Here is a 13,941-nt window from a genome sequence, read left to right on the forward strand (position 1 = left end):
TAAATGGCTCTCATGTGGAGATATTCTGGGCAATGGTGGTGAACCTAGTGTATGTCTTAGTCGTAGAAAACGGGATGTAAACTAGAATGGGAGCTGGATCGAAAAACCTCATATGATCTTTCTAACACAGCGCTTCTGTAATACAGTGTGCAAAGGGTATTCCTCCTCATAAATGATCTGATCCTGATTACACAGAAGGTAAAGATGGTACTCCATGTACAATATAAATCAGCACTAATTTAGGATTAGATGCTCTGTATTGACTGATCAGGGCCTGTGCATTTATATTTTATTGCAAATTTAAATTCCCAGGCTTTTCTTTTAACAGCATCAGACATTTTTCCATTTCACCTGCAAGTTTAATTGGAGAGTTGTAAAGGCCACTTTGAAGGAGTGGAAAAAATAAAATCCATCTGACAAGATGATCGATTACCTGTAAGACTACCTGACATAGAAATTAAGGTTTTTTAATGACGAGCTGCCTCCTCTTGCACATGAAATTCAAATTCTCTTCAAAGGCTCCCTAGCAGCCATCACCTGTCTCTAGCGCACACGTCCCCCAAACGGAGCTACTTTGTCTCTGTCACCACTGAGAGGACATTGTTTTCACCAACAAGCGTTTGTATTAACCAATCTCACACTGCATCCAGGACACATCTCATTGAGTCCTGCATCATTGGTGGGTTGAGGAGAAACAGAAAAAAAAGAATCCGACAAACAGCGGTGGTCCATCAACACAGCTTTTGTTAGGGCTCTTATTCAAGAGAAAAACTGTGCAAACAACTGCACATTTTTAAAATCAAAATGGTTCTGGAACAACTGGAAGAATACTAAATATTAAATAGAAATATTAGATTTTTGTTTTCCTAAAGGATCATGTGACACTGAAGATTAGAATAACGGCTGCTGAAAATTCAGCTTTGCCATCACAGGAATACATATGAAATATATTTAAATAGAAAACAGGTATTTTAAATTGTAAAAATATTTCAAAATAGTACTGTATTTTTTCCTTGGTGAGCATACATTACTTTAAAAAAAATGTATTATGTATTATCCAAACTTTTGACTCGTGTGTACACACATAGCAAATTGTTCGTTGGATTAATGTCGAAAAAATACAAACTTTTATTTCAAATAACCATCTCTTTAATGATAAACGCTTCCAACTGAAGTTTAAGCTTAAAGTTCTTGCTGTGTAACAACAATGCTGTCTTGTTTTGAAGATGATGTTCATTCAAATATTTAATGCATTTAATTACAGGTCGCCAGCTGTGTTCAATGATTTAAGTTTATGGGTTTGAAACCTGTTAATTATGAAGTCAAATGCATAAAGCAATCTCCGGTGGACTATATTGGATGCAGACAGTTAAATTTACTTTAGTGAATTTTTTGCAGAGTATACTGCTCCACTCTCCATGCTCGGTGAAATGAAGGTATTCAGTCACAGCACATATGCCATAATGCTAATGTTAATTAAAAAAGCTAATCACTGTGATTCTTCAGAGAAGAGTGGCTCAGGACATCTTATCTATTGTAGGAACTTACTCTTAACTTCGTATTCAATTTCAGGATAACCAAGCTTGTGCAAATGTGCACAAACAAACATGTCACAAAACAAGGCTCCTAGCAATCTCACTTTTGCAGTATACAGCCCATGAAGACATACATGCATTATATCCTTATATATGTGCATAGAGATGAAACCTGATGACAAAAAAAAAGAGCTTAAAGGGATAATTCTTCCAAAAATGAAAATTCTGTTATCATTTATTCACTCTGAAGTTGTTCCAAACATTTCTTGAAAACAAAAGATGATATTTTGAAGAATGTGGGTAACCACAACAACAGTTGATGGTAGCCATTGACTATAGCTACAGACTATAGTATTTTTCATCCAGAATTTGACATTTTTGGGTAAAATATCCCTTTAAGCTTCATCAAACATAACCATAAATTTTAATTCACCCACCCTCATACTGCTTGAAACTCAACTTTTTTCCCCTGTGCAACACAAAAGGAGTTATTAATAAAAAGTCAAAGCTGCTCTTTCTTAATACAACACAAATTTTGACCACTGCATGTCAGCGTTACTCAAAATTAAATACTGTTTCAATTATGCATATAATTTGAACTTTTTTTTATTATAAATCAAAAAGCCAAAGCTAAGAAACAGCATGCATACATCAAACATGTATTTTGATCACTAGATGTCAGATTCTGTTGTGATTTTTCTTGAATTATTAAAAATAAAATAGTAATAAGAAAAATGCATTATATCACTAGACGCCAAAACTTACTTTACACTGTAAAAAAATCAAACTTTCGAAAAGTTCTACTAACCAATGTAAAACAGTAGACTGAACAAAGAATTTTTAGTATGAGAAGTCAGTTTAATTTTTTTTGTGTGAACGGAACAAAAATACTCTAAACATGTCGCTAGCAAAAGCTGTTTTGTTTACCTTACTTAGATACTAAAGTATTTGTTCACAACATATCCAAATGTTCTCCAAACTTTTCAAATTGAGTCATCTGAACAAACAATTTTACATTGAACAATACTGCACAAGTTCCCAGCATGCATTGCTTGAAAACATTTTACGTTAATTATTATTAAACTATTATCATTGCTTTAAATTTGACTGGCTTGATTTATGCTGCTGCGGTCACTGTCACTAAGCTGTCATGTGGATCAGAGTTCATATTTTTACTGATTTAAAATTTGATGATCCTCGCCATGTTTGAGAATCATGTGCATCTCATTGCAACTTGTGTAATACATTTGTCTAATAGCATTAATGTTTGCCTTTAGTTTTTGAAAATAAACGTATATCTAAAAGAAAGAGGATTGTTAAAAAAGGTTAGCATTGCTATGCTAAAAAATCTTTGGTTGCAATAACAGATCTTTTAACACTCAGTAGACTGACTTTTATTCATTAGATGAACTAAAGTTTTTAAGTTGTCGGTTGCTAGTTGAGTTAACTTAAAAGTTGATTGTGATAGGTCAACGGTTTTTTTTTTTTTTTTTTTACAGTGTAGGTCCACAAAACAAACAAGATCAATGTCTTCAAGTAACTAAGACAATTTTTTATAATTGTAGAGACTGTTAAAATCACTTTTATCTTCCAAGATTCTGTTTGCTGAAAGTGCCAGGTTTATAATTGAGCTCCACACAATCCAATTTCATCCTTTTAAATGATCCAAAATCAGCTCCACAAAAAACTATCCTCCTTATTTCAACCAATATCAAAGAAATAATAAAAACTACTTCCCAGCACCTAAGGACAAATTGTGTGTGTTCCACTCAAAGGATTTATTCTCATTAAGCAGGGCAACAGTGAAGAGTGACGGGCAGCTGAGCGTTCCAGCCCCCTGGGTCTCTGTGCCAGTCTTGCCTCCTGCCCTCCAAAATGTGCCCAGCTTCAGCTTATGCCATCTTATCCTACAGTCTGTGCCTACCTGAAGTTTCAAAACTGAACATCAACATATTCGTCCCTGAAGGCCAGCCAATCAGCATCATTACATTTCGAAGACAGTTAGTTGAAAGCATTGGCTAAGACTAATGGCTGCTCACTGCCTAAAAAAAGTCAAGCTGGTCCTAAAATGGCCCTTTTTCTCTAGTTCTGCTTGCATTATCGGGCAAATTGACTCATGACTGGCGGTTGGTAACAGGCTTCTAGGAATATAATGTTCTCCATTTTTCTTTCTTCCCCTCTCTCTCTCTCTAACACAGACTTTCCCTTCGCCTGCTCCTTTCCAGCTGAATAACTGGGGACTGGACGAGGAGTGATGATTCCGAAAAGTAATTCCATTAAATGTTTTTTAAAAGCCGCAGGAGCTGTGGTATCATGGCCATTATTGATGATATCATTATTATGTATAGGATCTTGCCGTGAATAATAACCCATTATCTTTCATTTCTCCTGTTTTTGTCACTGCAAGTGGAAAGGTTAGGTAATTTATTTTAATGTGCAAAGTGTCAGCTACCACTGCTGCCATGCACTGGTCTCCGACAGATTCCACACTTACAGGCGTGATTGTTTTTTCTAAATCAGCCCTTATTTCTGGCAAAAGTGCTCCCCATAAATTACCCTCACATTCTAATTCAGCAGTCCTGCTCTCCACTTTTGCAGCTTGCGTCTTCGAGTTGGAGCTTAAAGTGTTGTTCCCTGCAAGATGACAAAGTAGTGCTAAAAAGGTGCTAAACAAAACAAATTTTACATAATGTTCACCAAAATATATGCACCTTTTGTTATATTTAAATATAACACCTAGATTTGAATTTAACATGCAAAGCATTTAGCGCAATTCTAAATGATCACAATAATTATTGCACTTCATGCACTGTGACATACATGAATATACTATGTCTAATATTATGGAAAATTTATTACACTAACTTAATACATTAAAAGTTGGTTGCATATCATGGTGAGAAATGGTCTTGCACATTCCTAATACTCAAGTGGTATTTTTGGCACAGGGCTGTAGAACAATGGAAAAGACAGGAAAATGGGCTTTTGTGCACATATACAGTGGGGAGGGGGGGACCAGCACGCTTGACTGCATTTAAATTTATACAAACTCTCTGCCATTGACAGTGATAAATGTTACACTCTATTCTACAATATGTTTAATGCATAGGTCTGAGGAGTTAAGTTTTCTTGGCTTGTATGATGCCGCGGTCGCCATACCACTGTATGTTACATCAGATTCGCTTCCATTAAAATGCCAAGTGGCACAGTGAAGACAACAACAGAAAATGACAAGGAATTTGTTTACCTGTCCCACTCCTTCCCTCCTCATCCCCCCCCCCAGCTCTCTTTCACTTTGTCCTTCTCATTCTCATGCAGGCTGAATCCTCCTAATAACACGGTTGCCTATTGCAGACATTTAATACTGTTTCTGGTGTAATATTTCATTAAAGCTTTGTTTACAACCAAAGGAAAACGAGCACATTTACTGTAGCTTCTTTCAATGGTTTCTTGCTCCGTTCTGTGCTGTATTCTGTGTTGGTTTAAGAAATGGCCTGCGCAACAAAACCTTAACCCTAAGCATCGTGCTCATATAAACTGAGGGCGCATGTGCTTGTCATCATCCACCCTCATATTGCTTGAAACTTTTTTCCTGTGCAACACAAAAGGAGTTATTACCAAAAAGTCAAAGCTGCTCTTTTCCACACAACAAAAATACATTTTGTTAGATTAAATTTTGCTTGATTTATTAAAAATGAAATAATAAAAAGGAAGCATTTTGTTTATTATTGATCAACATTTTGGGGTTAGAAAATGTAATCCTTTTTTTCTTTTTATAAAAAAAATTAATTAATACTTTTATTCAGCAATGCATTAAATTGCCTTTAGGCAACAGTAAAGATTACAATATTACAAAAATATATTAAAAAAAAATGCTGTTCTATTCATCAAGAAGTTTCCACTAGTAACATACTGTTTTAAGTATTTATAATAGCTCAAAATACTATTACTTTTATAATATGACTTATTTTACTGTATTTTCGATCAAATAAATGCAGCCTTGGTGACAATAAGATACCAAAACAAAAAAAATGGTTCTGACTCCAAACTTTTGAACAATATTACTTCTTATTTGATATATTTTATATATGTATAAGGCGGAACCACTGGACTAATGCATCTTACACTTATTAAATAAATATATTGTTAACAATTGTGGGTTTCTTTCCATTTTGCCATGTTTTCTCTCAACTAGGGCTCCAAGCCAGTGCCCCTTCAAAAGAAAAGGAAAGAAAAGAAAAAAGGCACACTATGGCCGCAGCAAAACCATTAAATGTGAAAATCTTGGCTTATCAGGCAGGTCAAGGCATGATGAAGAAAGGTGTAGCCATTCAGTGGAATGGTCAAGCCTGCAACCTGGTATATATTTGTTCCAACACCATGAGATCGGTGGGCCTGGACTCACTGTAATCAGCCATGCGCTTGAGAGAGACTCTATTCCCAGTGATGCAGGCAGCTGGGACTGAGGGAGACATCAGTGTATGTGTGTCCTTATAGGCTCTGATTACAGAGAGGAAGCCACATTGCATGCCTGACCTGTCTGATTCAGCTCCCTGTAGGCCAGCTACTGCTGCACACTGGACAGGGAGAGGAAGAGGTGATAACATATCAGATTGCCCCGCTGTCCACTTTAAGCACACATGCACGCTTGATATACAGCAGGATTCTTTCTGTAGACATATGAGTTATGAACCCCATTGATTAGTTATTCTCATGTAAAATGAGAATGCATGACCTGTAAACATATATGTTATAAACAAAGCTTGATATCTAACTACACTGTCTTAGTGCTCCTGACCCCAAAGTTGTAACCATGCTGGAAAAAACTAAATCCAGTGTCAAGCAGAGAAGAACATAACTAATCACAGCTTTCAAATAATTTGCATCTGCAATCTACACAAATGTGACTTTAACTATAAATAAACTGTCAGTGGACAAAACCAAAAAAAAAAAAAAAGATGCATACTAAGACCTCAAACATGGTAACTAATAAAATATAAATATAAAAAAAATAATAATAAAAGCATTTATAACGTCATCAAAAAATTGTCAAAAATTAATCTTTTACAAAAGCATAAAAATATAAAAAACAATAACACTATGAATAAAACTTTTTACAATGATAACAATTATTCATTCAAACATTTACTTATTTATTCACAATACTACTATTATTAATACTAATGCACAATAAAGTTCAATAATTCAGAGGTGCAACAAAATCGGTATAAATCAATATAATTCCTTACCCTAAACCATCATATCTGCAAAAAAACACGAATAGTTTTGAACATATAGAAACTAAACACTTATTTAGCAACATTTCCTCAATTATGAATTTTCCAAAGTGACATGAGCATGAAACACTTTGTTTAAACAATTAAATTTCCATAAGCCTATAAAAAAAAAAAAACATGCTGTACACTGTTAATCCAGCAAAATGACACTTTATGATGTTCTGAAATGTCAACTTCTGGGAACATTGCACTGTGAACGTCAAGCTCCATAATGCAGAGACACTTTTTCATCAAACCATGAACTCTATTTTCAACACTGCACCCTACAGACCATAATAAACCCCACAAGCAAACAAGCTTGAGAGAGAAACCCGCACAATCATGATATTTTTTCACTTTATGAGCCATACAATAGCCTGAGTCGAGAAGGCCTTCCAGCTTACTGGGACCACAGTAAAGACTGTGATATGTAAACAAACAGGCTGGAACTTGGTCTGATTTACAGTGCTTCTGGCCTTGCCAGCGATTCCCTCACACCAAACAGGCCGAGCAGCCAGGTATTTCTGCACCGACAGTTTGAGCACTTTCGATTTTATACCTCAGCAATTTTTATAGCGTCTTTAGGTGTGCATAACACACGCTTCAGTATATCCTTAGGAGAGAGAGCCAGGAACGGATGTCGGCAACGTGGTAGTGGCGTCGGTGGAGGGAGCGGGAGGATTGGGGGTGTGAAATCGCAAATAACAAGACAACAGAAGATTTTCGGAGACCTGGACTTGGATGTTGGGTCATGTGCCCCTGGCCGCCTCTGGAATTGGAGGACAGCCGAGAAGCAGCTAATATCCCCCCTCCAGATTAAGTCTGGTAGAGTAACCAAGCTTCGAAAGGCCCGGGCAGCTGTGCAGGACTGTTGTAACTGATACTGAGCTGCTCTAATTAAAGGTTCCGATTGAAAGAGCGATGTTTAATATACAGCAGCTCCTCTCATCTCTTCTCTCCCCTACTGCTGCAATGGGAAGGGGTTCACTGCCAGATCTTTTCACTCACCCCACTGCTTTTACCAGCACCTCTGGGTGGGATTCAGCGGAGAAGGGGCTTTTGAGTGCCAAGACTGCACCATATTGTCTCTAGCAAGCCATGAACTAGGTTCTAATTTTTGGGAACAAAAAGATACGGTGCTTGATCATTTTGGCTGAATTCTCGCATCAAGATACAGCGCTTGATCATTTCAGCTAAATTCTCACAGTTCACAATGTCAAAAAGTGTTCACATTTGGTCATTTATGATCTTTAAAGCTGGAATGGACACACACGCAAACGTTGATTGGCTCAATCATAATTCTCACTAAAACGCTTGAAATTTAAAAACTGTTCTAAGCCATATTTCACAGCCGACATCCAGTGGGTTAGTGCTCTTGTCTTTCGCTTTGTGAACAAGGTTAGCTCTTTCAATTGGTCTATATTGTCCCCTATTACTCATTTTCTGGGTAGCAAATCACATGTGACAGTTAGATTTTGACAGTGCAGAAACCTAGCCTTGGTCATTAGTGTTAATATTATGTTTCTTTGGCGATCCCTCATCATTTTTGGGCCTCATTGACTATTTTTCTTTATAAGATATTAAGTATTCAAAGCTCATTTACATCCTTATTTTTCAATTTGCTGCTGCAGTAGTTTAATTTATTCCATATAATTTCTTTTTCTGAGAGGGACATTAATCATTGCCTGTATGTTTTAGTGCCTCTGGGCATTTTTTAAATCAATAAAATAAGGAAATAAAAGTATTACTGTGACAAGGTATGAAACAAAAAATGCATTTTAATACCGACCAATGTAATTCCTTAATTGATGATTGATTGATTCAGCAAGCGAGCGATCGATTGATTGCCTGATACTGGATCACCCTCAACTGTTGTTTATTTATATAGTATATAGTTTATGTAATTATGGTCATTCATACATTTTAACGTGGCTACTCCTGCATAGTCCTGTGCACAGAGGAGGTGGAGCTGTGGCAACGACTTAACTGTCCTTTACAAATAGTTTTACACTTCACTAGAGCAAAAGATCCAGAGGCTAAATTACTGCCCAGACACAATGTTAATATCCTCTCTTAATATCTCCTCTTCATCTTTGCTTTTGATCAAATAATATAGACAAAATCTTTCCATGTTATGGAAAGGATGGACAATCAGACAGATCAAACATGAAAAACAACTACTCAATAATACCACTGTATTCTAAAATTGGGACATTATGAATTATTTTTACTCAGCTGGAGGAGATTTAAATGACAGCACTTTGAACCCTAAGAATAATGTGTTGACAAACTCAATAATCAGTCAGTTCATGCTTATAATGGCATGATAAATACTGCACGGTTATTCAAGAGTGCACCGTTTTTGCTGACATGCCAAAGAGTTAACGTGATCCAACGTTCGTTTGGAGAGCTTCATCCTAAATCAGCCTAAAAATGAATTATACACATGTGGATGTGAGGCATCCTGTAATGCTTCTGGTAGTTCTGTATTACTGGTCTGTTAAACTTTTGGCCTAAACACTCGCATGCTCTTTCTTTGCCTTTATTGTTGTTTCTTCATCCTTTTACATTCATTTTATGCTTGGCTATTCCTTGGGCTATCAGTGTATTAATGCTAGGGCTTAAGGGAAACCGCTTCTGGAAGATAAGCCCTGCAGTCGACATCTGGGTGCTCGCGGTTCATACATCACTTCGTCCCAAACACCCTGACCAACCGCCACCAACATCATATTCAAATATAAAGACCAGTTTTTTTTTCTTGTAATTTAATAATTTGGCTGAAGTAGAACCTGCAATGAAACATTCATTTGCCTTAGTGCTGCAGGTAAACTTTGACCTTCGTAGTTTGCCAGAGCCGAGTTGACAGAGCTGGGGGCTGAGGTGTATTTGGATACATAATGCAGCAGAGCCATAATACTTTGTGCATGGCCGGTTGCAGGCTGTCTATTCATGAGGAGAAGACCCTCTGTCTCACTCCATAAACCCCAGAGAGTAAGAGGATGGGTGTGGGGGCACAATGTCACTTGTAAATCCCAAATTAAACTCAACTGCCCAAAGCTTCATCGCATAAAAACAGCCCCCACCCTGCCACCAACAACCCACCCCAGACCCAGGTGCACAGACATTCTTGACAAAGACAGGGCGGTCTCGCTAATGTCAACTGTGTCATGTTGCAGTACAGTCCATTTGCTGGGGCTTTGGACCCTTTCGAGTTATGCATTGCATCCATTTCATGCCACATGGACATTGCTAGTCCAACTTCAGTTGTGGTAGAATTTTGAATTCTTATGAGAAAAGTATAAAACAGAGTTTGTTTTACATGCCTGAATACTTCTTACTTTGAAAAGAGCTCACCCCAAAAAATTGTCCATACTGTACAATAAAAGTCTGACGTTGTTGTTTTGGATCATTGACTTTCACTGTATGGAGTAAAACATACTTCAAAATGTTTTCCGCCACCAATAGCATCTCGGGCAGCACGCCGACATATTGTGTCCCGAGTTCGAGTCCTGGCTCTCAGACCTTTCCTGATCCCGTCCCCCTCTCTCTCTTCCACATCACTTCCTGTCCTATCATAATAAAGGCAAAAAAAAATATCTTTAAAATATTTTCTTCTGTCCCAGAGCAGAAAGAAAGTCATAGAGGTTTGGAGTAAATCAAGACAGAATTTACATTTTGTGGTGAACTCTTCCTTCCAGTATGAAAAAAAAAGACATTTCAAAGTTGCACGCAGGCCAGTTTGAGCTTGCTAAGGGAAAGAACCTCCTTGAAGGCAATCTGTTCATTAAGATAATGTGTTAGTTCCAATTAAACTAACATTAAAATGGTACTCATAAAGAGTTTAAGTCAGCGTTTTTCTTAACTTGCTCCTTTAATTACATCGCTCCTCTGCTGTCATTAAGGGTATTAAAAATTCATTAACAAGAATAGTACAGAAGCCCGGCAACAAATCAGCTAAACTCTCATCTCATGTTGTCAAAAGATTATGGTTGCTTTATTTGCGGGAGTTTATTCCTCATAAAAGGTTACTTGTGTATCAACAGGTTAATTTAGTAACCTTATTTCCATAAACGTGTTGAGATATTCCTAATAGCATGTTTAATGGATAAGAAACGCATTTAAATGAAGTATGTGAAATAGTGATTCAAAATTTTATGTAATGCAAGTGTCATTTATTACATTTACATTTATTTGCAACATTGAAATTTTCCTCTAATGCATTTCGACTGCAGCCTTTAATGTTTGCGACAGTTATATTTCTCCGCTCTAATTTGTTTTCATCAGATGTGTTTATGGCTATCTGAAAGTACTTTACAGCTTTCCTACCGAACCATGCTGATGAAAATGACTGAATCCATGAATAACACAAGGTTACATGCTTCTTTTATAGGAAAGATAAACACACCAATTATTGCAGAGAGTGTACACCATTTTGTAACCTCTGGACACTGTAATACAAACTCTCTCGTGTCTTGTTTTTGACTTTTTGATGAGTGATGCTTATCATGTCCAATGACCATGTTTGCACTGGTGTTTGTTTGATAGATTGTGTTGAGACAATTTGTTTACTTTGGGGTCATGGATGAAAAATTAGTGCTGAAGAGATAAATTTAATCTTGTTGCTTCAGTGGTTTTGGTGGAGTGAAACAGGGATGCTACGATAAATGCTCCAGCGTCTTCAGAATAATGTGTAAGTTGATTCGGCAGCAGGTGTACAATCTTTGGCATTGCCACCGGTGTGATCATTGTTTTGGCAAGAACAGTTTGATTAATTGCATAAATACATGTTAATCAGGACCTATCAAAGCACATGATGAATTCCCCTAGATTAATCATTTTCAATATGCACAAGTGTGATTTTAGGACAAAAGTAGATAAAATATCAGGATTGTTAAACGCATAAAGTGGAGGCCACAAGACCACTACAGAAAATGCTTCTATTTTGGACTTTACAAATTCATATTTTTTTCCACTTCATATAATAAAAGTTGAAATGCAGATTATAACGATTATGAAAACTTGAATTAAAAAAAATATTAATTTATATGTAAGTGTAACTCAAGATGCATGAACTTCATATACTGGTGTCAAACCTGATGATCATGTTTTCCAGAATGGTTTGAGCCAAAGGGTATGTTATGCTATAATGAAGAAAAGCAAAAACATTAAGAACTTTGTACAAAGTTCATACGGTCAATGTCACAAATTTGTTTATTATACAAATTTATTACTCCCCTAGAAATAGTGCAGAATCTGAAACATTTCTTATTTTACATCCTAATGTTTGGTTTAAATTGTTCAAAAACTCAAATCCTAGATTTTGAATGCTAGATTTTTGGATCTGACTGTATATTCCATAAAATGTGCAAAGTAGACACTCTTCCACATAGAAATGAACCACGGTTCTCCACAGACAAATGCTGAAATCCGGGTGTTGGATTATCATAATCATACAGACATTCAAATGTCATAGAAATATATCATTTCAACAGAAAACCAAATAAGAAAATTATAGAAACCAAAGTTGCCTTGTTGACTGCACACACCATTGACAAGGTAATAGCATCTTTAAAATGTATCTTGCCATCTCTTATCTTCATTCCTTTCAAACACTTAGGGTGAAACACCAGGCCCTGCACACCAGACACTGAAGGTCTTATGACTCTGGTGCCACTACCCCCAATGTCAGCATTTAGTCATCTAATCTCAAAATAACAATAATGGTGATTAATGGCAGAGGCCTGTCTCAGGGATGGAACACACAGCATTGATGCCACTCATGGCTTCTGAGCATGCTGATTTGACTCTGATGTGAATTAGAGTAGAAAGAGAGGGCTCCCTGCCGTGTCTGTGCATAGAACTAATTCTGTCACTAACACACACACATCATTAATGGCCTTTTCACAAGGGTGCCAAAAAATGCTAATAATTGCGATAATGGGCTTCTTTTTAATCACTAACCAATGCACCAATGCGTATCATAATGTTTGTGTCAAAGAGGCTGTACAGTGACTGATCAGAGTTGTGGCATGAATTAGCCTTAATAATGGTAACAAAGCCTGACTAATTTTAAAGACTTGAAACATTCCGGCACCTGAAACAAAGAGCTACAAAACATACAATTTGTAAGGTATTAATGTTTTTTTTTTTTTTTTTTTACATGGCAGCTAATGGTTCACAACAGATGATCTACCACATAATAATCCAAAAACAGAAAACAAAAATATGGCCTCACATGTTCTAATCTAGAACATGCACTTTGTTTTCCTGAAATAGAAAAATATTATTAAATATAGATTGATTTCTGAAAGATCATGTGACACTGAAGACTAGAGTAATGGCTCCTGAAAATTCATCTGTGAAAAAAAACAAAAAAACTAATTAACAAAAACAAGTTATTTAAAATTATAATATTTGATAATATCACTGTTTTGATTAAATAAGAGACTTCTTTCAAAAGCATTTAAAAAATCTTAATGGACTCAAACTTCTGAACAAGTAGTTTATATACACTGAAAAAAATTATAAATGCAACACTTTTGTTTTTGCCCCCATTTTTCATGAGCTGAACTCAAAGATCTAAGACTTTTTCTATGTACACAAAAGGCCTATTTCTCTCAAATATTGTTCACAAATCTGTCTAAATCTGTGTTAGTGAACACTTCTCCTTTGCCGAGATAATCCATCCACCTCACAGGTGTGGTATATCAAGATGCTGATTAGACAGCATGATTATTGCACAGGTGTGCCTTAGGATGGCCACAATAAAAGGCCACTCTAAAAAGTGCAGTTTTATCACACAGCACAATGCCACAGATGTCGCAAATTTTGAGGGAGTGTGCAATTGGCATGCTGACTGCAGGAATGTCCACCAGAGCAGTTGGCAGTGAATTCAATGTTCATTTCTCTACCATAAGCAGTCTCCAAAGGAGTTTCAGAGAATTTGGCAGTACATCCAACCGGCCTCACAACCGCAGACCACGTGTAACCACACCAGCCCAGGACCTCCACATCCAGCATCTTCACCTTCAACATTGTCTGAGACCAGCCACACAGACAGCTGCTGCAATAATTGGTTTGCATAACCAAAGAATTTCTGCACGAACTGTCAGATACCGTCTCAGGGAAGC

This window comes from Barbus barbus, assembly GCF_936440315.1.
Source record: "Barbus barbus genome assembly, chromosome: 16".
In the NCBI taxonomy this organism is placed as follows: domain Eukaryota; kingdom Metazoa; phylum Chordata; class Actinopteri; order Cypriniformes; family Cyprinidae; genus Barbus; species Barbus barbus.